The 27,388-nt window shown below is 34.7% G+C and overlaps 1 long non-coding RNA gene and 2 other non-coding genes across 3 annotated transcripts in view; all 3 read left to right on the top strand.

Moving 5' to 3' along the window:
• Positions 1-27,388, top strand: part of LOC118621631 — a 347,996-nt gene that overhangs the window by 230,825 nt on the left and 89,783 nt on the right. The gene's annotated exons all lie outside the window — the stretch shown is intronic.
• On the top strand, positions 12,041-12,147 carry LOC118622031. The gene has a single exon (XR_004957870.1). It is a non-coding gene; the product is annotated as a U6 spliceosomal RNA (small nuclear RNA).
• On the top strand, positions 26,746-26,852 carry LOC118622067. Its single transcript, XR_004957904.1, has one exon. It is a non-coding gene; the product is annotated as a U6 spliceosomal RNA (small nuclear RNA).

Here is a 27,388-nt window from a genome sequence, read left to right as displayed (position 1 = left end):
ATGATATTAGTATATTTAGAGTTAGAAATGTCAATATGTTCAAGAGAGAATAAAATCATTTAAGTTTATGAACCTATTAATTTTGGTTTGTCGTCTATTTTGAATTCTCACTATTTAGTCACATTGCAATTTAATTTTATTTTCCTTTTTGGAATATTTCTCAGCACCATAATTAATCTGGTGGAGTAAAATAGGGCTACCTGCCAAGAGACATAAATACCGTGCCCTGGGGAACTCCAGGGATGGTGAACTTTACTACAAAACAAGTAAAATTTCTTTCTTTGGCAGACTTTCCTCTTTTTATTTAAATATTTGGTATTTGACATGAAAGCAACACAATCTCGTGAGAGAGGTGAAGCTAGGGATAGAAGCCAAAGAGACGCATGCAGTCTCTTTTCAGCCTCAGCCTGTAGATTTAACCAGATTAGAAAATCTTCCTGATTCATACTTAATCTAGTCCATTGGTTCTCACTGTGGTTCAACACCATACATGGCTACTGCAAATTCTCAGGCCCCACCCCAACCTGGTAGTGGGGTTCCACAGTGTGTTTTTTCAAGCCCTCTAGATGAATGTGTTGCACACGAAAGTTTGAGAACCACTGGAGAGTCTAAATCACCCAGGCTAAGTACTACATAGGCATTTGAGGTTATGCAATTAGAGGAATAGAGAGTGATTTCTTTTCTGGATGGTTGCTGTAGAATGAGTGTGGCACTCTTTGGTCATAGTAATTAGTTAAATCAGGGTTGTTCCTGGAGATTCTAAATCACAACCATTGATTGGTCTTCTTTTCAGGTGCAGTCTATCCTTATTACTTGCAAATTTCATATTTGTGAATCTGACAACTTCCAAAATGTATTTATAATCCTCAAATTAATTTTGTGGTCAATAACAGATATGAGCAGAGTGGCAAAAATTTGAGTTGTCCAACATGATTGTTCCCAGCTGAGGTCAAACACGGCGATACTCTGCCTTCCTGTTTCAGCTCTCATATTATAAACAAGTGTTCTTTCCAGGTCTGTTTGGTGATGTGATTTTTGCCTTTTGTGGGTGTTTCACTGTTTAAATGGCCCCTAAGTGTAGTGCTAAACTGCAATATTTTCTCCTTAGCACAAGAAGGCAAGAAAGAATGTGCTTAATGGAGAAAATATATGATAGATAAGCTTCATTTAGACATGACTTTTACTGTTGTTGACTATGAGTTCAATATTAATGGATCAGCAGTGTGTATTGAACACAGTGCTTTTTAAACAGACACACTCATAAGAGTATGTATTTATCAGTTGATGGAAGTGTTGTAACCGGATGCCTGTAACCACCTAACCCTGTATTTTCACTTAAGCAATGGTTCAGTATTCACTAATTCACTGTTTACAACCTTATAGACATTTCTGCCATGAATAATGAGCATCAACTGTATATAATTTAATTTTCATGGTTCTCAACCAACTTGCAAAAATAACAACTCCATCTAATGCTGTCTTAACAGTATCTTGTTTTCCACTGACCTAATCTGGTACTTCCCAGCTTATTGTAAGATTGATATGAGTCTGACTTTCAAACCCTTACAACACAATCTTTAATGGCTTGTACAAATCTTATTTCCTATTTTCCTCGTGATGGTATAATTTAGGACACATTTCATGTTCAGGAAATATTTGACTCTAAGAGCACATACATTCTTCTCTAGTATTTGATAAAGAGGAACATATTCTAATTCTGATCTTTGAGCACATGGAACAGGGGCAGTCTGCTCAACGCAAAGATGCTTTAGCTGTACTGGAAGTTTTAAAGCTAAAAATGTTAAGGAAACAGATTGGTGAAAAAGTAGGTTCTGTAAAATTACCTAAGTGTAGATATGTTTTCCCCTCCCTGGGATTCAGATGCAGGCCGCTAACCACACCTTGGCTATTTTTACACCTGTGGACCTCTGTGTGTTTCTCCTCATTAGGTGATATAAAATAGGGCAAAGCAGGATACATCACAAAATTCTGTATGTGCTCCATGCTTGTGACATATTGTTTTCCTTATTAAGCATTAATATATAAATTCTTTTTACAGTTTGATTCTTGGATTTTTTCTTTTTTTAGTTTAATGTTTCTTTCATTTGGATGTATTCTTTACGAGCTTGATATGGATATCGAGGTGGGCAACACAACGAAAATAGCCCAAATGTTTGTTCACTTGAATTTATAAACTGTGAACGAACAGAAGTAAATTGCCAGAATCATAAATGAATACAGTTTCCACCATTTATTTATATAGCTGTAATATAGAAAAAATACATTTGTTAATTAATCAGCTTTATAATGATAATCAAGCCTTCATAGAAGATGTTCAAGGGTAAATCAACTAATATTTATTTCCTTCTCACAAATATCCTAAGGACATCACATAGCATATAGGTAGCCAATACGTAAAACGTTACATTTCATTTCAGTTTATTTAGACATAAATTTCCTTGTGAACCATAAGGAACAGCGTTTTTAATAGTAAAGGGTATACGTTTTTATGTTTTTGGCTCTTTTTAAATAGTTCATAGATTATTTATTCTATCATAATTTCAGATGATTTACATCTTAATTTCAGAATTTCCTATGGCTTTTATCATTTTATGAGTCAAATTGGAGATACCTAATTTATTCATGATAGTTTATTAGAATATTCACTATACTTGTAACAAGAAAGATTATTAAATGTGACTAAACATCACAAGCAACAATAAAATTGTAGAACTTTGCGAAATGGCAACTTATTATTGTTACATCAGCATTAAAGACAAGTTTCTTATTTCTTATTCCAGAACGGAAGTAAAATTCTATAATGAATTCAATAAGAACAATGCTGAGAAGGGCATATTTTAAAATTGTATTCTAACATGTGTTTAATCAATTAATTATGTTTTACTCTTTCAAACAAGAACTCAAAAAATAAGATGTGTAGCCTGAAGTTCAAATATCTGAGGCTATCACCATGTATTGATTTTGATTCATCAATGCCCTTTAACTCAGACAATACGAGATTGGACAATATGGTTATGGTATCTCCTTTGCTACTGCATGATCAGAAATAGGCATATAAACAAATTCTGGCCAAATTTATGTTAGAGGAGGGGGGATTTTCTTGAAAAAATACTTCCTATATCTATTTGAGGATCATAGTAAAAGCTAACCCTTTAACCTTCTCTGGATCATTGCTACATTTTATGGAATATCTTGAATGGCTGCATCCAAATTGCCACCATCTTGATAAAACATCAGTCTCAAGGCTGGAGCAGGGAGAGGGCAGAACATGCCCTTAATGAAATATTGGCCACCAAGTCACTAATGCCAGAGAATGTATAAATACTAAACATTGGAAATACGAATATCCTCATTGTTTAGACATTGACGTAAGGGTTTCTGAGAGTCTCTATCAAAAACATCTTAGCCCTGGCCGGTTTGGCTCAGCGGTTGGAGCGTCGGCCTGCGGTACAGAGAGGCCCGGGTTCAGTTCCCGCTAAGGGCACGTACCTCGGTTGCAGTTTGTCCCTGGCCCTGGTTGGTCATGCGGGTGGCAGCCACTTGATGTGTCCCTTCACGTCGATGTTTCTCTCTCTCTCTTCCTCTCTCTCCCTCCTGCTCTGTCTGAACAAAAAATGGAAAAATGTCCTCAGGTGAGGATAAAAAAAAAAAAAAAAAATCTTAGTGCTTTTGCCCAGCCATTGTGGCTCAGTGGTTGACCATTGACCCATGCACCAAGAGGTCACTGGTTTAAATACTAGTCATGGCACACGCCAAGGTTGTAAGCCAAATCCCCACTAGGAGACATGCAGGAGGAGCCAATCTGTGTGTCTCTCTCATCGATGTTTATATCTCTCTCTCTCCCTTTCTCTCTCTCTCAAATCAATAAAGAAAAATCAAACAAACATCCTAGTACTTATAAAAATCAAAGTATTCATTTCCAATGACTAAGATAAGTTACTTATTTCAATGTTGTCATTGTTTATTGTATTATTCTGTTTCTTTTTATTAATTGTTTTAATTTATTGATTTTTTTTAGAGAGAGAGGGAGGAAGGAAGAGAGACAGAGAGACAGAGACAGACAGAGACAGACAGAGAGAGAAACAACAATTTGTTGTTCCACTGATGTATGCATTCATTGGTTGATTCTTGTATGTGTTCTCACCTGGGATTAAACCTGCAACCTTCGTGTATCTGGACGATGCTCTAACCAACTGAGCTAGCCAGTCAGGGCTGTGTAAGTTTCATCCAAAGCAAACAAAAACAATACACTTCCACCCAAAAATGCGGTAGCATTTTCCAAGAGAAATCTTTTTCTTTTTACTTCTACCACCAAGTAGTGATTGGATATTGATTGACTTGTCTGCTTAAAACTCCTAGCACACTCATCCAATTCTCTTGTGCAGTAATACTTTTCTTCTCTCCAAATATATGGTTCAAATGAAAGCTACATTTAAAAAATATATTTTTTTCTTTACAGTTTACTGTTCCTGGGATTTATATCTACTATACTAAATATGTGACTAGCTAGTCTATGAGTTTTAAACTTGAACCAAGTATTCCTGAGCCTATTTTTGATGGTAAATATTTGTGTTGTGAGCTATGAGACATGCTGAGAGAAGTGCTTTTTCTGATAATAATTCCAATAATCAGAGAGAAGTAGGGACAAGAGACGGCTTAGTGATTTTTAATGAAAACACTTTTCTGCCAACTTGGCCAAAATATGACAGCTATAAATACAATTTTTACAAGAACATTTCTTTTCCATGTCTCTACATCTTTCTTACGCTTTACACCACCACATTTCTAATAGATATAGAGATTTAATGTTCTTTTAAAAAAATTTTTTTTTCTTTATTGATTTTAGAGAAAGAGGAAGGGAGAGGGAGAGAGAGAGATAGAAACATCGATGAGGGAAAACATTGATTGGCCATCTCCTGCATGCCCCCGACTGGGGTTTTGGCCCACAACCTGGGCATGTGCCCTGACTGGGAATCAAACTGGCAACCTCTTGGTTCATGGGTCAACACTCAACCACTGAGCCACAATGGCTGGGAGAGATTTAACGTTCTTGACGTTCAAAGCATATTTGATATACTATTTCTCTGGCTTAGCTGAAATATTTATACCTATTTGTCTGTTGTCTCTCAGGGTACTCTGGGCAATCTCGTGGGATGGGCATGGGGACTGAGGCCAAAGAAGTGTAGCAGTAGCTTCAACAATTTTAGCACATGATTAAGTAACTGAGAGGAAACTGACAGCATTCTTGACTCATTACATTTTAAGCGGTAAGAAGACTTGTGATGGGGGAGGGAAAATAAAGACTCAAGTGAAAAAGGCAATTTGATTATTAAAGTGAGAATTTCCTGGAATGAAGATGCCTGTAAGACTATTGTCCTAGATTAACCAGAAAATATTACCAAGATTGTCTAATATTTCTCCCAGAGAAAAAAAGAAGTAACATTGTACATTTCCAGGCAACTGTGAGAAATAAATTTTTGATGCTATCATAACATTTTTATGCTTGTTCAATGCAACAATTATAGTTATATAATGTGAACATGAACATACTACAATTATTGGCCCTGTTTAAGAGCAACAGACGTGCAACATGGAGTAAAATACACAAATACTTATATATACACTTTGGCTAAATTTATTACCACAGTGGGACTCCTGTAATCACCTGCTGTAGCTATACAGCAAGGAGATTGCAGAGAATAATAATTATAAGTTTACATCAAAAAACAGCATAGAGTACTTAACTAACATGCTAGATAATATAATTTGAAAAATTTCAATAATAATTACAGCGAAATGTCTTTTAAGTCATTGTACATGACCAACAATGTTAACTTAAACATTCCCACCACCCACCCACACACACACACACACACACACACTATAATAAGTAATAAGTTATTAATGTGCTTTTATTTATTTATTCTGCACATCCTCAGTCCTCTTATACTTTGGTCTTGTGCTGGAATCTAGGGGAAACTGCTGAATAAATACACAAGAATCTCACCCTCAACGGGCATGTTTTCCTACTTTGGGTGACATTTAACTAACAAGGCGGACGTGGGGCAGTTCAACTGTTTTCTCTCCGAGGGGCATTTATAGAGGGTAATGTGGTAGAAGCAGGTGAGGAAGTCATGAAGGGGAGTCACGAGACAGGAGTTCTTGATCCACATTATGTTCAGCAAACACCTGGAGGTTATGAAGGATTGAATCAATTAAAGACCAGAGAAAAGAAAAACCAAGCGTGAGAGCCGCACCTGACGAAGCTGAGAGCTGGGGCAGAATGAATGGTGTGAAAGGGCAGGAGGAAATAATGAGGCAAGAGAGGAGACCAGGGAACAGACCCCAGGACACTCGGCTATACATGTGAAAGAGTCTGTCATTTAAGACAACTGTGGTTGCCCTGGCCGGTTTGGCTCAGCGGTTAGAGTGTCGGCCTGCGGTCCGGAGAGACCTGGGTTCGGTTCCCGCTAAGGGCATGTACCTTGGTTGCAGTTTGTCCCCGGCCCTGGTTGGTCGTGTGGGTGGCAGCCACTCGATGTGTCCCTTCACGTCGATGTTTCTCTCTCTCTATCTCTTCCTCTCTCTCCCTCCCACTCTACCTGAACAAAAAATGGAAAAATGTCCTCGGGTGAGGATAAAAAAGAAAAAAGACGACTGTGGTCAACAAGCCATTTCAAGCATGAAAGTGATGCTCAACTGTTAGCTGTACAGAAAGACCATTTTGAACTGATATTCTTAGAAGAACAATATACGGCAATAACAGAAATGCTGAAAAAAACAAACAAAAACTCTTTGTAATGCATCATTTTTTTCATTTAATGAAAAAGCAAGAAATCTACAAATATCAAAAATATTTTAAACTTAAAAGATGAAGATGAGCTTTTCTCTCTCGCTTTCTCTCTCTCTCTTTTTTTTGTTCCAACAGTTTTTGTGAATTATTTGGTTCCAAAAATTTTTCCTCTAGTTGGATTGTGTACAATATAGCTTGTTACTGATTAATGAAAAGTGTAAGATTACGCCTCAAAAACAATGAAGAAAATAGACCCCTACTCTAAGTGATAGCAAGAAAATTCACCTTTCTCATCCTCAGAAATACGTAAAGGCAACAAAATAAAGTAGTTACATACATCAGCTAGTTATCTCAATAAATTTAATTATAAATGTGTGAACATCTTTAGATGCATTATTATGCCACATGTCACTGGATTAACTGGAACACCACCTACATGTTAAAAAAGTTTTAAGAGGATAATTTAAATTCAAGTAGACTCCAGTTAGTAAGAAACACAACACATGGTCAAGCCCATACAAATCCTCCCCTGAAGAACGTTTCAAAGCTCGGATCATAGATGAAAAGAAAATCATATTGTGCTTCCTTTCTTTCTTCTTCTAACGTTCTCATTTATTTTCTATTATACCCTTTATTTTATATTTTCTCAGTTCTTGTTTTTCGCACATTTGTCTGGTTATCCATTGTGGAGATCTGTGAAGATGAGTAGTGCAATGGAAGGAGTATTGAAGACTGAGACCTACGGAGCGTTCAGAGAAGATCAGTGACGAATGAATACAAACTGCTGACTCATGCGCCAGTGCAGAACAAGATGTATGAAATCTGCCTTTACAATGACAGTGTTGGCTCAGCGGGTTTCACATGGGCTGACTATCCGACTGGCGTATTTCCTTGTGTCTTCTGAGGCAACTCAGAGTGCAACAATATTTCCAGAAAATTTAAAAAGACATTTACAAATCACAGTTATTTCACAAGTAATAGTACGTATTTTATATGGCATTTAGAATCTAAAAATATACGTTTGATTAAAAATTTCATCTTGTAAAAAGGGACCAATTTGTTTAATAGCAGAGTATTGTCCAGAAAAGAAAAAGTCACGTAGTTCTTTAAAACCTAATAATGCCAGCATATAAAATTATGGTGAGGAAATTGCTAAGACAAGATGTTAAATGAGAATTTAGAAGGTTCCACTCTCAAGATATATGATCAGCAATATATGAGGAAATGTCACCATTTGTCAAAGAGTTTTTGTGTAATAAACTGAAAAACAAGAGCTTTACAACTTAGGTTAATGAGTCAAAAGATTTCTCCAATAAATGCCATTCTGTCATATTTATAACATTTGTAAATTTTTAAATTCACAGTAACTTTTCCTGTACAAAGAGCGGCCAGAAACAAGCAAAGGAGTATGTAGTATGTTTCGCCTTCATATCTTTTTATTTTTATCCTCACCCAAAGACATTTTTCCATTTTTTTGTTCAGATAAGAGTGGGAGATGGAGAGAGAGAGAGAGAAACATTGACATGAAAGGGTCACATCAAGTGGCTGTCACCTGTACTACCCAACTACCCAACCAGGGCCAGAGACAAACTGCAACCGAGGTACGTGCCCTTAGTGGGAACCAAACCTGGGTCCCCCTGGACTGCAGGCCGCCGCTCTGTCCGCTGAGCCAAACCAGCCAGGGCTCCCTTCATATCTTGAACAGAAGTCTCGGTCGGAGAAATTGCACCGGTGTCTGCGATGCGATGCCCCATCAGTGACTGGCTCCTTGAATTTCACTTCTCATAAACCCGTAGTTCCAGGATTGTCTTAGACAAGTCTGCTCACAGGTAGGTTCTGATATAAAAATAGAACAACACTAAAATAACTATTGTCGATGAAATGAAAGGAAGTTGAGAAAAACGTTTCAAAAATAATTGATCCATTTTATTACATCAAGACCAACTCACACAAGAACATTTCAAAAACTGTATGAAAACTTGGGCAAAGAGCACTCACTCTCACCGCCTGCGACACAAAGGAATCTAGCGGTTTGATGGAGGAAGTTCCCAACAGGATGTTTGAGCTGGAAGGGAAATTATAGGAGGCCTTTCAAGAAAATTGTAGGCCAGATATTGCGAGTGCTTTGAGGATGAAAAACGGCTGCAGCCACTGGCCTACTTGGCAGACATTTTTCATCACATGATCCAGTTGAACAAGTCCTGGAGAATATTTATTTTTGACTTCAAATGATTTTTGTTTTGAAATGAGAAAAATTATGTCTTTAGAAAAATGATTTGTATTTTAAAAAATTATGGTACAAAAGAAAATCTTGAAATATTTTTACTGCTACTTGGGTTTGGAGAGAAATAGCGTATGTGCAGGGTCCAAAGCTTATTGGAAAATATCTGGAGAGCTAGACAATAATATTTGACAGTACGTTCCCTCTCTTTCAACTGAAATTATAGCAAAGTGATAGACCCATTCTCTGTCACTTGTTCAGCGTGAGAAATTTATTTTAAGAAAAGAGGATGCTTTGTGTTCTGCAGTCTGATCGCGTACTGGAGATGAGTCACCAGTCCGCCTCGAGACAAGCTCTGGAGTTCTGTGAAGGAACACCATTTTAGGCAGAAGAAAGCATTGAACATGTTGATGCAGTTTTTAACTTTTTACATGTTTATACAAACTTCTGCTTGTGAAAGGGTCATTGAGTTCAAGGACAGAAATATCACATTTTAGTTAGAAAAGAAAATCGTGCATGTTTATTGTAAATCTGAATAATTGTGAACCAACAGAAATCAAGCACTCATTTTGCACTTATTAGGTAAATTTCATTATTTATACAAAAAAAGAGGAAGTGCTTTGTGCTCTGTAGTCCGACCACAGACTGATTTCAAAGTAACCTGTGGTATGTAGAATTATGGAAAAAAATGATGTAACCAACACATGGGCATAATAATTTTCTAACTGATATATTGAATATGTTATATATATGTATTATGTTATACATGTATTAGATTATATTTTAAGATATCATTTTAATCATATGACTTTAGTTTATGGGTTTAGTTGACTTAACATTCAGCCATAATAACCCATTTAATGTTGTAATAACATAAAATAATATCCTGTTGGAATAATTCTTTAAATATTTGTTTTATGAGTTACACATATTCAAAGATAAAAGAAAAAAAAAATGTCCAGAAAGGTACACTAAACTTAATACTTGCTTTTTTGTTTTTAAGGAAGTTTTGTTGAAAAATTATTTTTAGATTTAAGATGGGAAAAGAAAAAAGTAAAACTCTTACACATATCTTAGAGTACATAACTTCATTAGAATTTAAATAGTATAAATTCACTACAAATCTTTTAGGTCAACTAGGAGGATTAAAAAAAATTGGTAGGACGTTGAAAGGGTAGAAGAACTGGAGTGTCTACAATATTAACTTGCATTAGTATTCAGATAAAAAAAAAAACAACTATACAAAATAGTATAATAAAACAAACCCACAGGAAAAAAATATACTCTCTATTTTAAAATAATTTATAACTATTATTGGATTATTTTGTCCACAATTTACTAATCATGCTAGCATACTATGTAGAATTGTATAATATTTTTCTTGCAAGAATTTCCTGAAACATTTAAACTTTTTCAAGGTTTTTTATTTTTCTACAGTAAAAAAAGATGATAAATAGCTGCCAAAATAGATACACATGCAAACATATTTCTAATCAAATTAAATGAAAAGGAAATAATCTCAAAAATGAGAAGTTCAAACTGATATAACATGTAATCTATGGATATATTTTCAAGAGGCAAACCTAAAATGTAACTGCATGGGAAATTTAATTTCGAGGTTAGAAAAATATATGTTAAGCAAAAACGAAGGAAAAGATGTCTTAAAATTAATTCAATATCAGATTAAAAACTGCACGAGTAAAACTACGATGGCTAAAAAAAGGATTACTTTAGAGTGATTCAATTTTTAATTCTTTAGTGAGTATAACATTTTGAAACTTGAATGTAGCTAATGATGTAACTTTAAAATATTAAAGCAACATTTGCCAGAAATTCAAGGAAATGTGGCCAAATCTACCAATTTAGTGGGTGCTTTTTTATAACATATTCTAAAAATAGAGGAATTTGACAAAAATAGAAAAGACTTAGTAGACTTGAAGAGCATAAGTAACAAGATTAAACCTATGACATTCACCAATTAGAGAATGCATATAATCTAAGAGCACCCAAGAAACACTTAAGAAAACTTGTAATGGAATAGTCCATAAAGCTGGCATCAACAATAACAAATCATTTTAGCAAAAAATAGAATATAGTACCTGAGTATGATATTATGTTCTAAAGACGTTACAATTTCATGTATTTAGAATCATATTCCCATGAGGAAAGAGAAAATGTTTCCCAAAGAATTTTACAAGGATGTTCATAGATACTTTATGCCTAAAAACCAAAAAACTAGAAATAATTTATATATTCAACAATAATATTGATCAATAAACTGTAGCGTCTCCAGGCACTGAGATACTGTAGAGCTACAAGCTTAAATTACTGCTACAATGCAACAATTGGATGAATCTCACAGGTGAAATGACAAGCAAAAATAAAAAAATAAAAATCAGCCCTGGCCGGTTTGGCTCAGCGGTTAGAGCGTCAGCCTGCGGTCCACAGAGACCCGGGTTTGGTTCCCACTAAGGGCACGTACCTTGGCTACGGCTTGTCCTCGACCCGACCCAGTTGGGTCGTGCAGGTGGCGGTCACTCGAAGTGTCCCTTTCACATCGATGTTTCTGTTTCTCTTGTCCTCTCTCTCCCTCCCACTCTATCTGAATAAAAAATGGAAAAATGTCCTCAGGTGAGGATTAAAAAAAAAAAAAATCAAATCCAAAACATTATGTACTGGAGTGGAGAGAGGTCTGGGGTTGAGACTAACTGGGGAGAGGTATTAGGGAATCCTGTGGTTTATATATTGATCTAAGTGGTAGTTAAATTGACACTTAAGTTTTTAAATGTCCATCAAGTTGTATGTTTAATACTTGAGCACTCTAGAAGGATTATTCTATAATAAAAATAAACCCATGAACCAAAGAAGAAACCATAATAAAAACTGAAAAATATTGAGAAGTGAACAAAATAAGTATTCTAAATAAAAATATTTAAAATGCAGAGAAGCTCAGAACTAGTGAGCTAAGCAACAACATTAATAATTTAAAATAATTTAAAAAGTAGGTGCTCGCTTCGGCAGCACATATACTAAAATTGGAACGATACAGAGAAGATTAGCATGGCCCCTGCGCAAGGATGACACGCAAATTCGTGAAGCGTTCCATATTTTTTCGTTAACGACTACTATGAAAAATTATACGGCAACAAATTCGAAAATCTAAGCGAAATGGACAAATTTTTAGAAACACATAGCCTCCCAAAATTGGATCAGATAGAGATTGAAAACTTGAACAGACCAATAACAACAGAAGAAATTGAAGATGTAATCAAGACTCTTCCAGCAAACAAAAGCCCAGGCCCAGATGGCTTCACAGGGGAGTTTTACCGAACATTCAAAGAAGAACTAATACCCATTCTCCTCAAACTATTTCAAAAAATTCAAGAAGAAGGAAGACTGCCAAACTCGTTTTATGAAGCCAGCATAACTCTAATTCCAAAACCAGAAAAAGACACAACAAAGAAAGAAAACTACAGGCCAATATCCCTGATGAACATAGATGCCAAAATCCTGAACAAAATACGAGCAAATCGAATCCAGCAATACACCAGAAAAATTATCCACCATGACCAGGTGGGATTCATCCCAGGGATGCAAGGCTGGTACAATATTCGCAAATCCATAAATGTGATACACCACATAAATAAATTGAAGAATAAAAACCACATGATCATATCAATAGATGCTGAAAAAGCCTTTGACAAAATCCAGCATCCATTTCTGATAAAAACGCTCAGCAGTGTGGGAATTGAGGGATCATACCTAGACATAATAAAGGCCATATATGAAAGACCTACAACCAACATCATACTCAATGGGCAAAAACTAAAAGCATTTCCCTTAAGAACAGGAACAAGGCAAGGATGCCCACTTTCGCCACTCCTATTTAACATAGTACTGGAAGTCTTAGCCACAGCAATCAGACAGGAAGAAAAAATAAAAGGGATCCAAATTGGAAAGGAGGAAGTGAAATTGTCATTATTTGCAGATGACATGATACTGTACATAGAAAATCCCAAAGACTCCACCAAAAGCTTACTAGACTTAATAAATGAATTTGGCAAAGTAGCAGGATACAAAATTAACGTCAAGAAATCGATGGCATTCTTATACACCAATGATGAACTCACAGAAAGAGAAACTAGGCAAACAATCCCATTTACCATTGCGGCAAAAAAATTAAGATACCTAGGAATAAACTTAACCAAAGAGATAAAGGACCTATTCGCAGAAAACTACAGGTCTTTGAAAAATGAAATAGAGCAAGATGTAAAAAAGTGGAAGAACATACCCTGTTCATGGATTGGGAGAATTAACATCATTAAAATGTCCATATTACCCAAAGCAATCTATAGATTCAACGCAATCCCCATCAAAATACCAACGGCATACTTCAAAGAATTAGAACAATTACTTCAAAAGTTCATATGGAACCAAAAAAGGCCTCGAATAGCCACAGCAATCTTGAAAAGGAAGAACAAAGTTGGAGGGATCACAATACCAGATTTCAGGTTATACTACAAAGCCACCATAATCAAAACAGTCTGGTACTGGCACAAGAACAGGTATATAGACCAGTGGAACAGAATAGAGAACCCAGAAATGGACCTTAGGCAATATGCTCAATTAATATTTGACAAAGGTGGCAAGAGCATACAGTGGAGTAAGGACAGCCTCTTTAATAAATGGTGCTGGGAAAATTGGACAGCTACTTGCCGAAAAATGAAACTAGACCATCAACTTACACCCTACACCAAAATAAACTCAAAATGGATAAAAGACTTAAATGTAACTCATGAATCCATAAAAATCCTAGAGGAGACTGTGGGCAACAAAATCTCAGACATCATACGCAGCAGAATTTTTACTGACACATCACCTAAGGCAATAGAAACAAAGGAGAAAATGAACACATGGGACTACATCAAACTCAAAAGCTTCTGCACAGCGAAAGATACAATCATCAAAACGGAAAGGCTACCCACTGTATGGGAGAGCATAATTGCCAATGATATATCAGATAAGGGGTTAATTTCCAATACATATAGAGTGCTCATACAACTCCACAAAAGGAAGACAAAGAATCCAATTAAAAAATGGGCAGAGGAACTAAATAGACACCTCTCCAAACAGGACATACAAATGGCTAAGAGACATATGAAGAAATATTCATCATCACTAATCATCAGAGAGATGCAAATCAAAACAACAATGAGGTATCACCTCACACCGGTCAGAATGGCCGCCATCAACAAATCATCAAACAACAAGTGTTGGCGAGGGTGTGGAGAAAAGGGGACTCTAGTATACTGTTGGTGGGAATGCAGACTGGTGCAGCCACTATGGAAAACAATATGGTGTCACCTCAAAAAATTAAAAATTGAACTCCCATTTGACCCAGTGATCCCACTTCTAGGAATATACCCTAAGAAGCCTGAAACACCAATCAGAAAGAATATATGTACCCCCATCTTTGTAGCAGCACTATTTACAATCGCTAAGATCTGGAAACAGCCCAAGTGCCCATCAGTAGACGAATGGATGAAAAAGCTGTGGTACATATACACAATGGAGTACTACGCAGCGGTAAGAAAGAAAGATCTCTTATCCTTTGAGACTACACGGAGGAACCTGGAAAGTATCATCCTAAGTGAAACAAGCCAAGCAGAGAAAGACAAATTTCATATGATCTCACTGATTTCTGGAATATAATGAACATAACAGTTTGAGGACAATCCCCTAAGGAGTGGGGAGCTGAGAGAGGGATGAACAGCAGAATTTATATGCATGTAGGCATGAACAGTGGACATGGACAACAATCAGGGGAAGGGGCAGGCAAGGAAAGGGGGAGGGGGGAATCACTGGGGGAAAAAAGGAGAATCATTTGTAACAAAAATTAATCAATAAAAAAAAATAAATAAAAAAATAAAAAGTAGGACACTAGAGATAAGGGCAAATGGTAACAAAATGAAATAAAAAATATATAATAATGATGATTATCAAAGGCAAAATATTTATATTCTTTAATAAAAACAGTCAAAATTCTAGAAAAATTTATTAATTTTTGTTTATTAACAAACAATAGAACAAAAAATATCTCTATGAGGAGAAAGGGTGTATATACAAGGTGTGGCAAAAGCAGTTTTACAGTTGTTGGTATGGAAAATAATATAATACTTAATAAATAATAATGCAAGAATAAGCTGTGTTTTTTGTACTCAAAACTATAAACCTAGTTTTGCCCATACTGTATTTTATTTTATTTTATCTTTAGTATTTTTTTATTGATTTTATAGAGAGAGAGAAAGGAAGAGAGAGAGAGAGACACATTAATGTGAGAGAGAAAAACCACTCAGCTGCCTCCTGCATGCCACCTACTGAGGATTGAACCCGCAACCTGAACCTGCAACTGGGAATTGAACTGTGACCTCTCAGTCCATGGGACGTCGCTCAGTCCACTGAGCCAGAAGGCCTGGCATGCCCACACTGTATTTTAAAAAAGTCATTTTTTCTGTATTGATTTTAGAGAGAGATAGAAACACTGATGAGAGAACATCCACTGGCTGCCTCTTGCATGGTCCCCACTGGGCTTTGGGCCCACAACCTGGGCATGTGCCCTGACTGGGAATTGAACTAGAGACCTCTTGGTGCATGGGTCGACACTCAACCACTGAGCCACACCGGCTGGGCACATGCTGTATTTTAAAAGTTGCAGAGTAAACCTAATAATAGGATACATTGTACCAATCAATTTTAATAGGAAGAACTAACTACATTTCCAGGAAAAATATAATTTACCAAAATTTATTCAGATAAAAATACAAAACTAGATAGTTTAATAATCATTTAGACAAACTTTAAAAATTCTCTTGCAATAAATCATCAGTCTCATAAAGTTTTGAAGAAATTTTTTTCAAACATTGAAAGAGTCAGAAAGTCACACAAATTCTTCCTGGGAATAGAAGAGAAGAAATACTTTTTAGCTCATTTCATGGGACAAACTTAATATTGATACTAATATTAGATAGAATAAAGGAAAAATATTGGCCAAACTCTTCTATGAATATAGATGCGCTATCATAAACAAATTAACAAAGTTATTCATCAGTGCATAATAACACAGTACACTGTAATTATCAAGTTGTGTTCACACACAAATGCCATGCTGGTGTAACATTAATGGAAAACCAGTAATTGAATTTACTAAATTAAAAAATTAGTGCAGAAAATAATATAATCATCTCAAAACATACAGAAAATTTATTTAGCACAATTCAATATGCATTATGATAAAAAAAAGGGGGGGAACTTTTTAAAGAACTAAGCATAGAAGAACTTTAAATTGGTAAGGAATATCTGTAATACACAGCAAATATTCTTACAGTTTCTTTTTTCTCCTTTTTTTTTCCTGTCAGAAACAGAGAGTGCTGTATTAAATTCTCCCACTATGAGAGTGAGTTTGCCTAGCCCTTTTACAGTTCTATCAATCTACAATGGGCTGAAAATAGGTCTATAAAATTTTAAATCCAAAGAATTGAAACTTTTATCATTCGAATTGCCCTGTTTATTATCTGAAACTTTCAGCTTTATTTCACATATCATTGCTTGTCCATTTTTTGTTGTTTTCATTTATTTTTACTTTATGTGTAATTCTGTATCCCGATTTTTGAAAAAATCTAGTATAGAGGTGGAGTTTGATTTCACTTTACTCCAGTTTTATGATATTTGCCTTTTAATTGAGTTTCAAAATACACTTAACTTTAACATAATAATTATTGTATCTGAGCTTATGTCAAGCATGTGCTCAATAATTTGTCTGATAAATTTGCTTCTTTTTCTCTACTCAATCAGCTTCTTCTGTAATTACTAAGTATTGTTGGTATTACTAATATTATCAGTGTTTCTTCCCAAGTAGTGTTTTATGTATATAGTTTTACTATTGTTTAGTAGTTTATCTTGTGTAATATAATAGGCATCATCTTATTAATATCTAGTATGACTAGTACTCTTCGCCTGGAAAATGCAAAGACTGAAGAATCACTTTGCTGCCTGAATCCTCCTTCCACCCTTGGTGTTTCTTTTTGCCATGTATTTTATTGCATCATATTGGAAACTTTACAAGGCATTGCAGCTATGTGTGCATTTGTATTCACCTTGCCCGTCCTTTCCCATGCCTTTCTGGGTTCCTGTGCATCCTTATGGGACAATTTATTTCTTCCAGAGGAAATTCTGTAGTATTTGAATCAGTCAGGAAGCAGTTAAGAAATAGAAAGTATGTTAGTAATTGAAGCAGGAAGAATTTTCTATAAGTATTTGTTAACTACCAAAAGAGGGGGAACAAAGAATATTCTGTGGTTCTAAGGCAGCAAACACAAGAAACAACTCTTAACCTCTGGGTGAAAAGACACAGTGAGCAACTAAGGAATTAGGAGTTAGACGAGGTCCTTTGCTAGGGCAAAGGTCCTACTATTTGGGCAAAGGCAGAGCTATCAAAAGAACGTGCAGCTTATCAGTGGTGAAGACACTCGCTGAGGTTCATAAATCCATGTCGTAGTGGAAAATCTTTCTGGAGGTCGTGGCCACGGCTGTTCTCCAGGAGTGACCTGCTTGGTGACAGAGAAACATGCTAGATGTTGGTCACAACTTGTCCCTGTGAGTGTTGCTAGGTTTCCAAGATGCTACTGTTTTGGGTGTCATATTGAAAAATAGCACACCACATACAGGAAGAAAGTGCCTTCCGACATCTATGGTTTTACAGTGCTTTTCAAGGTGGCTCTTTTAAAGAAAGCCGCAGAGGGAAATGTTTATGGTATCTACTTCGAGTACCACAAAGAAAGAGGAAGGGTGAATTAATTATGAGGTGAGAGGCATTTTAATAATGAGCACAAACTTTTTCACTCTTCAGTTTGCAAACACACCCTTCAGATAGTACGAATTTCCATACAACAAATAAACGACTCTGATTTCAATGAAGGAAAATGTATTATCCTTTATACAAGTGTAAATTTCTCACTGTTTACTAGAGGAGGAAATACCCAATTAACATGTTAGACCTGGAAAGCAGTCACATAAAATCTTTTCTAACCTTTGGTGACAGTTGTTACATTCTAGTGGTTAAAAGTGTGAGCTTTGTTGCCTATCAATTGAACTTAAATACTGTGTGACCTGTTTAAACTATATGTATTTCAGTTCATTCATAAAATGGAGCTAGTTATAGTGCTTATTACAGAGTTACCATAGCTACTAAATTAAAAAGTAACTTAAACACATACTTAAAACAATGCCTAGTATATGGGAAGTGCTCAGTAACATGGCATTATTATTATTATTATTGTCACGGTCATGACCATTTTTGTTATTCATATTATTTGCCCATAGACAACAGTAACGCATTGTCTTGATACTGGGTAAGACATAGACAATGGTTTGAAGATAAATGAAAGGAGGGTTAGGGGTAACGGAAAAAGTAGACAATGCTATTACATGCTTGACTGTGAATAATGAGAAATAAACTGGTCAAGAAGGCAAAAGTACATGTTTTCATGTGTGTATGTGTGCGTGTGTGTGTGTGTTTAATTCTGAACAAACTTGAATATTTTTATTCTGGAGGTAAATAATGGAGGAAAACAGTGAAAGTGGAGAAGGAAAGAATAATCTATAACAAACAAGTTCTTACAAACATATAAAGATGATAAATCCAAATTATAGATGAAGGATTATTTACACACATGGAAGGACAACTTTATTTATTTATTTTATTTATTTATTTTATTTATTTATTTTTTAATGTTATTTTTGTTACAGATGTTTCTCTTTTTTTTACCCCATTGACACCCTCCTCCCTATCCCCCCGCCCTGTCCCCGGCTGAGTTGTCCATGTCCATTGGTCATGCATACATGCATATAAGTCCTGTGGTTTATCTCTTCCCACCCCCCACCACCCCCTCTTCTGAGAGGGTGTCAGTCTGTACCCTACTTCTGTGTTTCTGGGTCTACCCTATTCCTCAGACTGTTATATTCATTATATTCCATATATCAGTGAGATCATGTGGTATTTGTCTTTTTCTGCTTGGCTTGTTTCACTTAGAATAATACTTTCCAGGTCCCTCCATGTCGTCTCAAAGGATAAGAGATCTTTCTTTCTTACAGCTGCATAGTACTCCATTGTGTATATGTACCACAGCTTTTTTATCCATTCGTCTACTGATGGACACTTGGGCTGTTTCCAGATCTTAGCTATTGTAAATAGTGCTGCTATGAACATGGGGGTACATATATTCTTTCTGATTGGTATTTCAGGCTTAAAAGGACAACTTTATTGAGGCTACAGATGCAACAGTAAAAATGTTGGTAGGTTTGACTGTACAAAATCAGATTATTAGTTGCCAGTTCATATCGCTGAACATTTCCTTATACCAATTATTTTACTGATTAATATATATTTAATTTCTTCTTTAATTAACACATTTATTTAGTCGAGTATTAGTTTATTTATCATTTCATTCATTTAACAAACATTTCCTGAGTACTTACTGTGTGTCCAACAAGATGTTAGCAACTAAGGATATGGAACGCATGAAAGATATCTTTACATTTATGCAGAAGTCAAAACAACTGGAAAAAAACATATAAAGAATAAAATCTAAAATATGATGAGAGTGGTAAGAGGTAAATATAAACTACAATAGAATACTAGGATGGATTGGGTGGGTTAGGGAGCAGGTTGAGGGGCAAGAGTGGAAAACAATGCTACTTTTCTTGGTTTATAAACCAAGAACATCCTGTTTTTTGTTTTTTAGTTTGACAACAGTCTTTGATTTTCTAACATTGTTTTGTGCAATATTCAGTTAACCTTGTATTTTCACAAGCTGTTTCAGAGGAAAGTAGAAAATTATATAGCAGAATAGAGCCCTCTAAGTCATCTGGAGACACTTTACTTTGATTTTTCTTGTAAATGGGGTTCTAAGATTTGGATGTAATACGTGTTTCTGCTATTTAAATTAAAGCATATTCTTAACACTTCTGCCTTAAAAATGTTTAAGAAGAAAGATATGATGTGGAGGCATTTTAAATTTAAAATATACTTTAGAGATAAACTTAAAAACAGATTAGGTGAGTTTTTCTGGTTTCAGATAACCCATATGATTACTTAATATGGCACAGATAATCAAAGTTCATCTGTGTCTACATAGAATATGCAAATCTTAGGAAAACTGAAAGAGTGGAAAATGGATTCTTTAATATGTTTAATTATTTTGATTATGTTGGCCATTTAAAATAAATTATAAATGCATATGAATAAAAGTGAGACAAATACAATTCTCTAAACGTTTTCAAGATATAAACTGTTTGGGAGTTATAGCATTCTTTCTAAAGATACATATTTTTAAGCAAAGGATGAAAAATACAACTAGAGTATTATTATACTGAAATGTTGTTTGAATGCTTTTAAGAGACAAAAATAAAATAAATGTGCTAACCAGGAAATAGAGCTAGCAACAGTCCCAAGAACAAGAAACGTGATATGCAGAAAAACGTGATAATTAGGAATGTGAGTCATTACAATGTTAAAATTGAAAATTGAATCATATTAAAGTTATTAAAGTCAGAAGTTGTGATTCCTTAGTAACATTACCCAAGTCATATTACCCATATGTACTATTTTCTTTTCCTGTTTGGTTTATGTTGCCTCTGGTCTTCAGCCATTAAGGCAATGTGAATTAAAATTATATTGTTCTGTTTTTCAAAGATTGCTTTTTGCTTCTTCATTAAAAAGTGAGGTTATAAAAATGTCAGATGACTTATCTTTCAGTTTCTCAAACATGTATTCTAGACATGCTGTGGAGAAATAAATTTTGAAGTCAAGATTTTTCAATAGGCACTTTAGTATTTTTACTTATATTTAGAATGTACAAAATTCTAAGAATATCAGGCTAGACACAAAAATAAGATGAACTTTTTTTATTGTTTTTATATTGAAGAGATTAAAATTGCTTCTTATGGGCATTTTTACGGACAAAAATGCAAACAGAAAAGAAAAAAAAACAACCAATTTTATTTCATTGCCCTCTCTGGGCTCCTTCTAACCTTAGTACAGTACTTGTTTTTCCTTCTTTAATGTTTTTAGAGGAGGAGAATAATTTTAATCTTAATAGCTCAATAAATAGTTGTTTACTTTCTCAGATGCTAGAATCTTATGAGGATAAAAAGAGATTTTTACTATACTTAGTAAATAAAATAATCCAATTTCTCCACAAGTATAGCTGAGGTGCTTTATGGACTAGTAAATGGTCACCATTACACACAGTCACTTCCTATGATATGTACTTGTCATGATTTCCCATGTTGTGTGGTTGATGCAGAAACAGTGGTAGGTACATCATATTTTAGCACATCTATTTTCCCTATATTCTATTAATACAATTCTAACTAGTTTTATCTCTCAATCTTCGGAAGCAACAAGAGAAGGGGGGAAAAAAGAAAGGAAAAGTACAAAAAGTATAAAGGAATACAGGGGGGAAAAAAGAATTAACAAAGAAAAGAGAGAAAGGAGCCAGTGGCATTTCTATTAGGGCTTCTGGTTCCTCAAATTCCCTTAAAGTTACACAATCAATAAAAAACACCAAGCAAAAGCAAAAAAAAAAAAAAAAAAAAAAAAAGAATCCCCGTTCTGTATCTCAGTAGTCTGACATCAGAGATACGGGCTATGCTTAGGTTAGGCTCAATATATAGGGTGATGTGATCAGTTCCAGCAAACACTGAATTCTCTGGGAAAAACTTTTAAAGAATTTGAATTAGATTCTTTCTCAAATTGACCAATCAATTCATTAAAAGTGATCCATTGAGTAGTCCAGTGACATGACAATCACAACTAATGGGAAAATTAAAGTAAAGCAATTGGCTGATTAGATAGATAGATAGATAGATAGATAGATAGATAGATAGATAGATAGATGATAGAGAGATAGATATAGAGATATATATGATGGCAGTCATTGAACTTGAAGTTTAATTTGTTACTTTCTTCCCTGAGTGATATGCCAGACCCAGCATATTCCCAGGTTATTTTCATAACAGGTTGACCTAGACATAGTCTGTCAAATCTACTTCAGGCTTAAGTTTCAGCTATTAGTGAGTGAAGCAAGACCTATTTATTGAGCACTTATAAAGTGCTATGACAAAAGGCTACACATTTTAGAAAATATAAATATTCAATGAATTAGACATGACTATGTTCCTCAGTTATCATCTCAAAGGGTGATAAAACAAAAAAGTGTTTATAAATAATTAGCAAGAGCACTAAAAGGAAGAACTCACAATAGTAAATAAATTTAGTTGAAATGTTACTAGTCATATAGTCAGTTTGCAGTTAAATTAAAGAATTTCATCTAGAATAGTCTAGACACATGATAATCAAGCATGTGCTTAGACATCTGTAAATCAACACGATATAGAAATGAATGTGGACAGCATTATGCTAAGTGTAATAAGCCAGTCAGAGAAAGACAAGAACCATATTCTTTTACTCATATGTGGAATCTAATGAACAAAGTAAAGTAACAAACAAAACCAAGACAGACTCATAAATAGACAGCTGTCAGAGGGAAGGGGGCTATGGAGCTGTGTGAAAATGGTAAAGGGATTAAGCAAAAAAAAAAAAAAAGGTCCAAAATACCTCATAGAGAAGAAAATGAGAACTCAATGAAGTTGAATTATTACTATTATTCCTAGTGTAATCTGTGGTATAATTTTTTAAGATTTGGTCTCCTAATCAGAGGTGGCAGAAACCATTATTTGATGTACCACATGTCTAACCTGTAGTATAGCACTTGGTATAAAATATGGTCAGAATGCATTTTTCAATTTAAAGGTAAAGGCAATTTTATTCTTTAAAAAAAATAAATGTATGTGAGAATTAAAACATTATGTAAATGAAACACATTCTACTATTTATAAAATTCTTGACCTTGCTATGTGAGCCATATCCACAATACAAAGTTAACAAGAAACTTCTTTTCTAAATAAAATGACAATTCAGGAATGCAAAAAATGTAAATTGCTATAGAAATATTTTTATGAATTAATAACTGAAAAAAAATTGGTAAATTAAAAAATTTCTATTAAACCCATTCATTCTTATAAATTTGATCAATTAATTAGTCATTGGAAAAATTGCTTTTTGTCAAATTGCTATTGGGTAATTAATTTTTATTGGACTTGTCTGCTTTCTAGGAGAACATTATATTTTAGAAGTGTTCAGGCTTTCTTAAACTGAAAGCTTCCTCTCGGTGAATTCTATTCCAAGTTCTCGGTCCTAAGTTATACTCATAATACTGAAACCAAGTATCTGTGATCAGATCTGGGTTCAGTGTCTTTCATAATCAAAGATGAATGCATGGACAAAGGGTCAAGCAAAAGCAAGATTTATTTGAAAAAATAGACAGACTCCCTGAAGCAGGGAGAGAACCTAAGTGGATCGTTGGCTTCTTTGTCTAGGGGTAGATATATGCCTTGCTATATTGAATTGGTACTTTCAAGGAATTCTGCCTTAAAAACATTCATACGTTTTAATGTTTGTGTTTCCCACCTAACTGGGTTTAACCCTAGGCCATCTAGTTCTAAATTCGTATTACCCTTCTGGAAAAAGCATATGTGGGCATCACTGATTTAAAAAAACCTCACCCTATGAGGTGAATTGGGGCAGATTTGATAAGCAAAGATATATATTGTCCCACAATATTCCCTAGTTGAAAGTGGACAGTTCTGATTTAAAAACAGACATTGATTAACTATTCTGACATTTGTATAGAAGCTTCACTCCCAGGAGAAGACAAATTAGTTAGGTGTGATTAAGAAAAAATAAAGTAGCCCCAGATATCTATAGGGGCATTAATGCCCCCCCCCTTTTAAATAATTTTAACTTCTTCCAGACTGTTAGTTAGGAGGAGGAATGCCTTTGGAGCAACCCTATGCTTGCTTTCAGTTTCTATTCTAAATTAATTTTGATTTCCTGTAATCCTTTTAAGGTAACTTGGCTTTCTGCAATAGAAACACACTCTATAGTTTTGCAGTAGAACTCATTTGTCAATCCTGTTGCCTTGCTCCCAGAAGCCAGTAAGTATATTAATTGGAATAGGTCAGAATCACCAGCACTATTTTCTTTAACAGTAAATAAAATTCCCTTGCAAACCCATCAGGATCCTAGAGAAAGGAACTATATAATCAATGTTACCCTCTTGCCTGAAACTGGCCCTTTCAGTTTTTTGTTTGTTTGTTTTCTTTTCTTTTTATGTAATTGACCTGTGTTCCTTTCAGGAGCTTCTAATGTGCAATCAAGATAAACATTTTATGTCTATAAGTCAGGAGTGTTAATAGGGGCTGGGAGTTGATGGCTTTGGAGGCACAATTTCCAATGTTGATTTTAGTTTTATTTCAGATCTGTAGAGTCTGAATATATGCAGGGTACTGGGTTGCCTGCTTGTGTGCTGAGCTCCACATCTTCACAAACCTCCTCCCCACGAGTCTCAGTCTTCCCTTCCCACGTTCCCATCTCTTATGGCCTAAACTGCCTCTATCTCTTCAATACTAAGGCAGTGACTACATATGTTTGTTCACTCATATATTATATAATATATAGCATAAAATACAAGCAATAGTTTTTACAAAGAGTAGAACCACACCAAGTAGAAATTCTAGATGTATATGTGATATTTTTTATTGTAAAATGTCTTTTGGGGATACCACACACATTTTATTGGAGGGTCCCTGGGATGTTAGATGTCCAGCAATGAATAGGAGTACAACAAAAATGAAGACAAAATTATTGCCACTACAAGACCTTTTGTATTGCCAGTCACTTATGCAAGGTATGGTGAGAAGACTGTATATCATTGGAATCTAGAACCAAACTATATTTACATACAGGGTGAGGCAAAAGTAGGTTTACAGTTGTTCATACTGAAAATTCAATAATTAATAAATCATTTGAAATGAGAAACCAAACTGTATGGTTCTGTATGTGTTGTTACCAGATTATATGTATCAGTGTGATCTTGTGATAACTCCAGTATACTTCCTATATTTCTATATGTTTTAAATTTGTTAATGGATCAAGATTTTTTAAGAATTTAAAATGGAAATAAAAATTGAATTATATTTATTTCTAATCTACTAGTTAGGGGTGTTTTCTGAAAATAGTTCCTGAAAATACAGTGCTTTAATTTTTCTAATATGTTTTATTGAGTTTTTAAAGAAAGAGGGAGAGAGAGAGAGAGAGAGAGAAACATTGATGTGATAGAGAAACATTTATTGACTACCTCCTCCATGCCCCCTACTGTGGATTGAGCCTGAAACCTGGGCATGTGCCCTGACAAGGAATCGAACTGGGACCTCTCAATCCATGGGATGATGCTCAATCCACTGAGGAACACCAGCTGGGCAAAAAATGCTATGTTTTAAGCATTTATAAAATTAGATTATGATCATGCTACCCATCCCCATTTTTATACAGCTAATGCTGCAAGACTTACATTTCAAACACTGAGGAGAGGTTCAAGATGAAGAAAACATCAGCATGGTGGTTGCAATTTTTCTACAGTAAAACAGCATTCATTGAAAATTTAGTTCAATTCACTTTAAGAATGTATGAGAACTGCATTCAAGTTATGAAACCAGTACAGTTTTCAATTTGAAACTTTGCCATCAACCCATTAGAATCATTGATCCCTTTGGATTCACAAGGAAAAAGAGCTGTACCTGTCTTAAATTAGCTCTCTAGTTTCTCTGAAAATAACAAAAACAAGAATGTAGTGCTCAAATAAAATTGACCCCATGAAGATCTCTTAAGGTTTATCAGGAAGCATTCTTAGCCACTTTCAGCCGTATTCAACAGCCCCTCGTACAAGTCCTTTTATATAATAATCAATATATGCATAGAGAATTGATGCCGATTCACTTATTTTAAGCCAGCCAGGAAAACAGATCAATAAATCATGAACTTTTCTTTGCTTCTTCTCTCAACTTTAACAAAACAATTATTCCAACAACTAAGCCAGAAGCCAATATTGTGATAAAGTTATTTCTGAGGTCAGAATGTTCTGAGATTGAGAAAGACCCCAGAGTTCATGTCTTTATTTTTAAGTACAAAGTGAGAAAATATTCTAACTGATATTCTTGCATTCTCTACTAACACTGGACATCAGGATATCATGCACATATCCATCAAGAAACATTATGGTAATTATCAGGGGAAAATAAGGTATTTGTGTCACTTGTTTCTTCTATTAGAGAGACTATAATATTAAGACTTATTATGTCTATTGTCAATAATCTAGATAAATTAACATCACTTAATAACCACCCATAATTAATTTTTATAGCTTATGAATCTAGTATAAAAATATGAGACATTTCCCCTGAAGTAGAGGGTACTACAAATAAATAAAATATAGCTTGCTTTCAATCAATGTTTAACCATATTAAGAAAGCCATTTCATTTCTCTGAGGCTCACTTTCCATAAATTTAAAAGGTGATGTTTGCTTAAATGATCTCTAATTTTTTTCTCCCTTTACTAAACTATGTATCTTTGTGAAGAAGTAAATCCAGATTACATTATAGTGCAGTTTGGTTGACTTGGTTATTTGATCCAAACTGATTAAATGAATTAATATTTGTTCATTCTTTTGGAGGGAGACATAAAGAATGATTATCATGCTCACTTCGGCAGCACATACACTAAAACTGGAACAATACAGATGAGATTACCATGGCCCCTGCACGGGAATGACATGCAGATTTGTGAAGTGTTCCATATTTTAAGGAAAAGAAAAGAAAAGAATGATTATCAAATTGGCAAGAGAGACAAAACTTTGACAGATAGTTAACATAAAACATTTTACAAACAAGATTCTATGTGACCCTTCTGTCAAAACCATAATTGAAGAGGACCATATTCCTAATCAATGATGAATTTCTAAGTATGGTAAAATAAAGGCATAGATAACAAAAACTGATTTATGAAAGGGCTAGAGGTAATAGTAAACAAGTTCAATACTTTCATTAAAAGTGTGATGAGTTTAAAAGAGCAAACACAGGCTTAAGGTGTACGTGTGAATATGTAATAGCAGGGTTAATGTAAACAATAGAGCCTTTATTCTCTGTGCTAAAGAGATAATTCCCAGAGAATGTTTGTCTTAGAGTGTCAGACTTAAGAATGTAAGAGAAATGGAGGGAATTAAAGGAACTGGAGTAGCAGGTGGTAAATGTTATAAGAAATATAGACATGTTTATGGATTTCAGCTCAATATCATGCCAGACTTTTTATTTGTCCACATTTTCTTTAATGAAATACATT

The sequence above is a fragment of the Molossus molossus genome, unplaced genomic scaffold (assembly GCF_014108415.1).
Source record: "Molossus molossus isolate mMolMol1 unplaced genomic scaffold, mMolMol1.p scaffold_m16_p_8, whole genome shotgun sequence".
NCBI lineage: Eukaryota > Metazoa > Chordata > Mammalia > Chiroptera > Molossidae > Molossus > Molossus molossus.
This window is presented reverse-complemented; position numbering and strand designations above follow the sequence as displayed.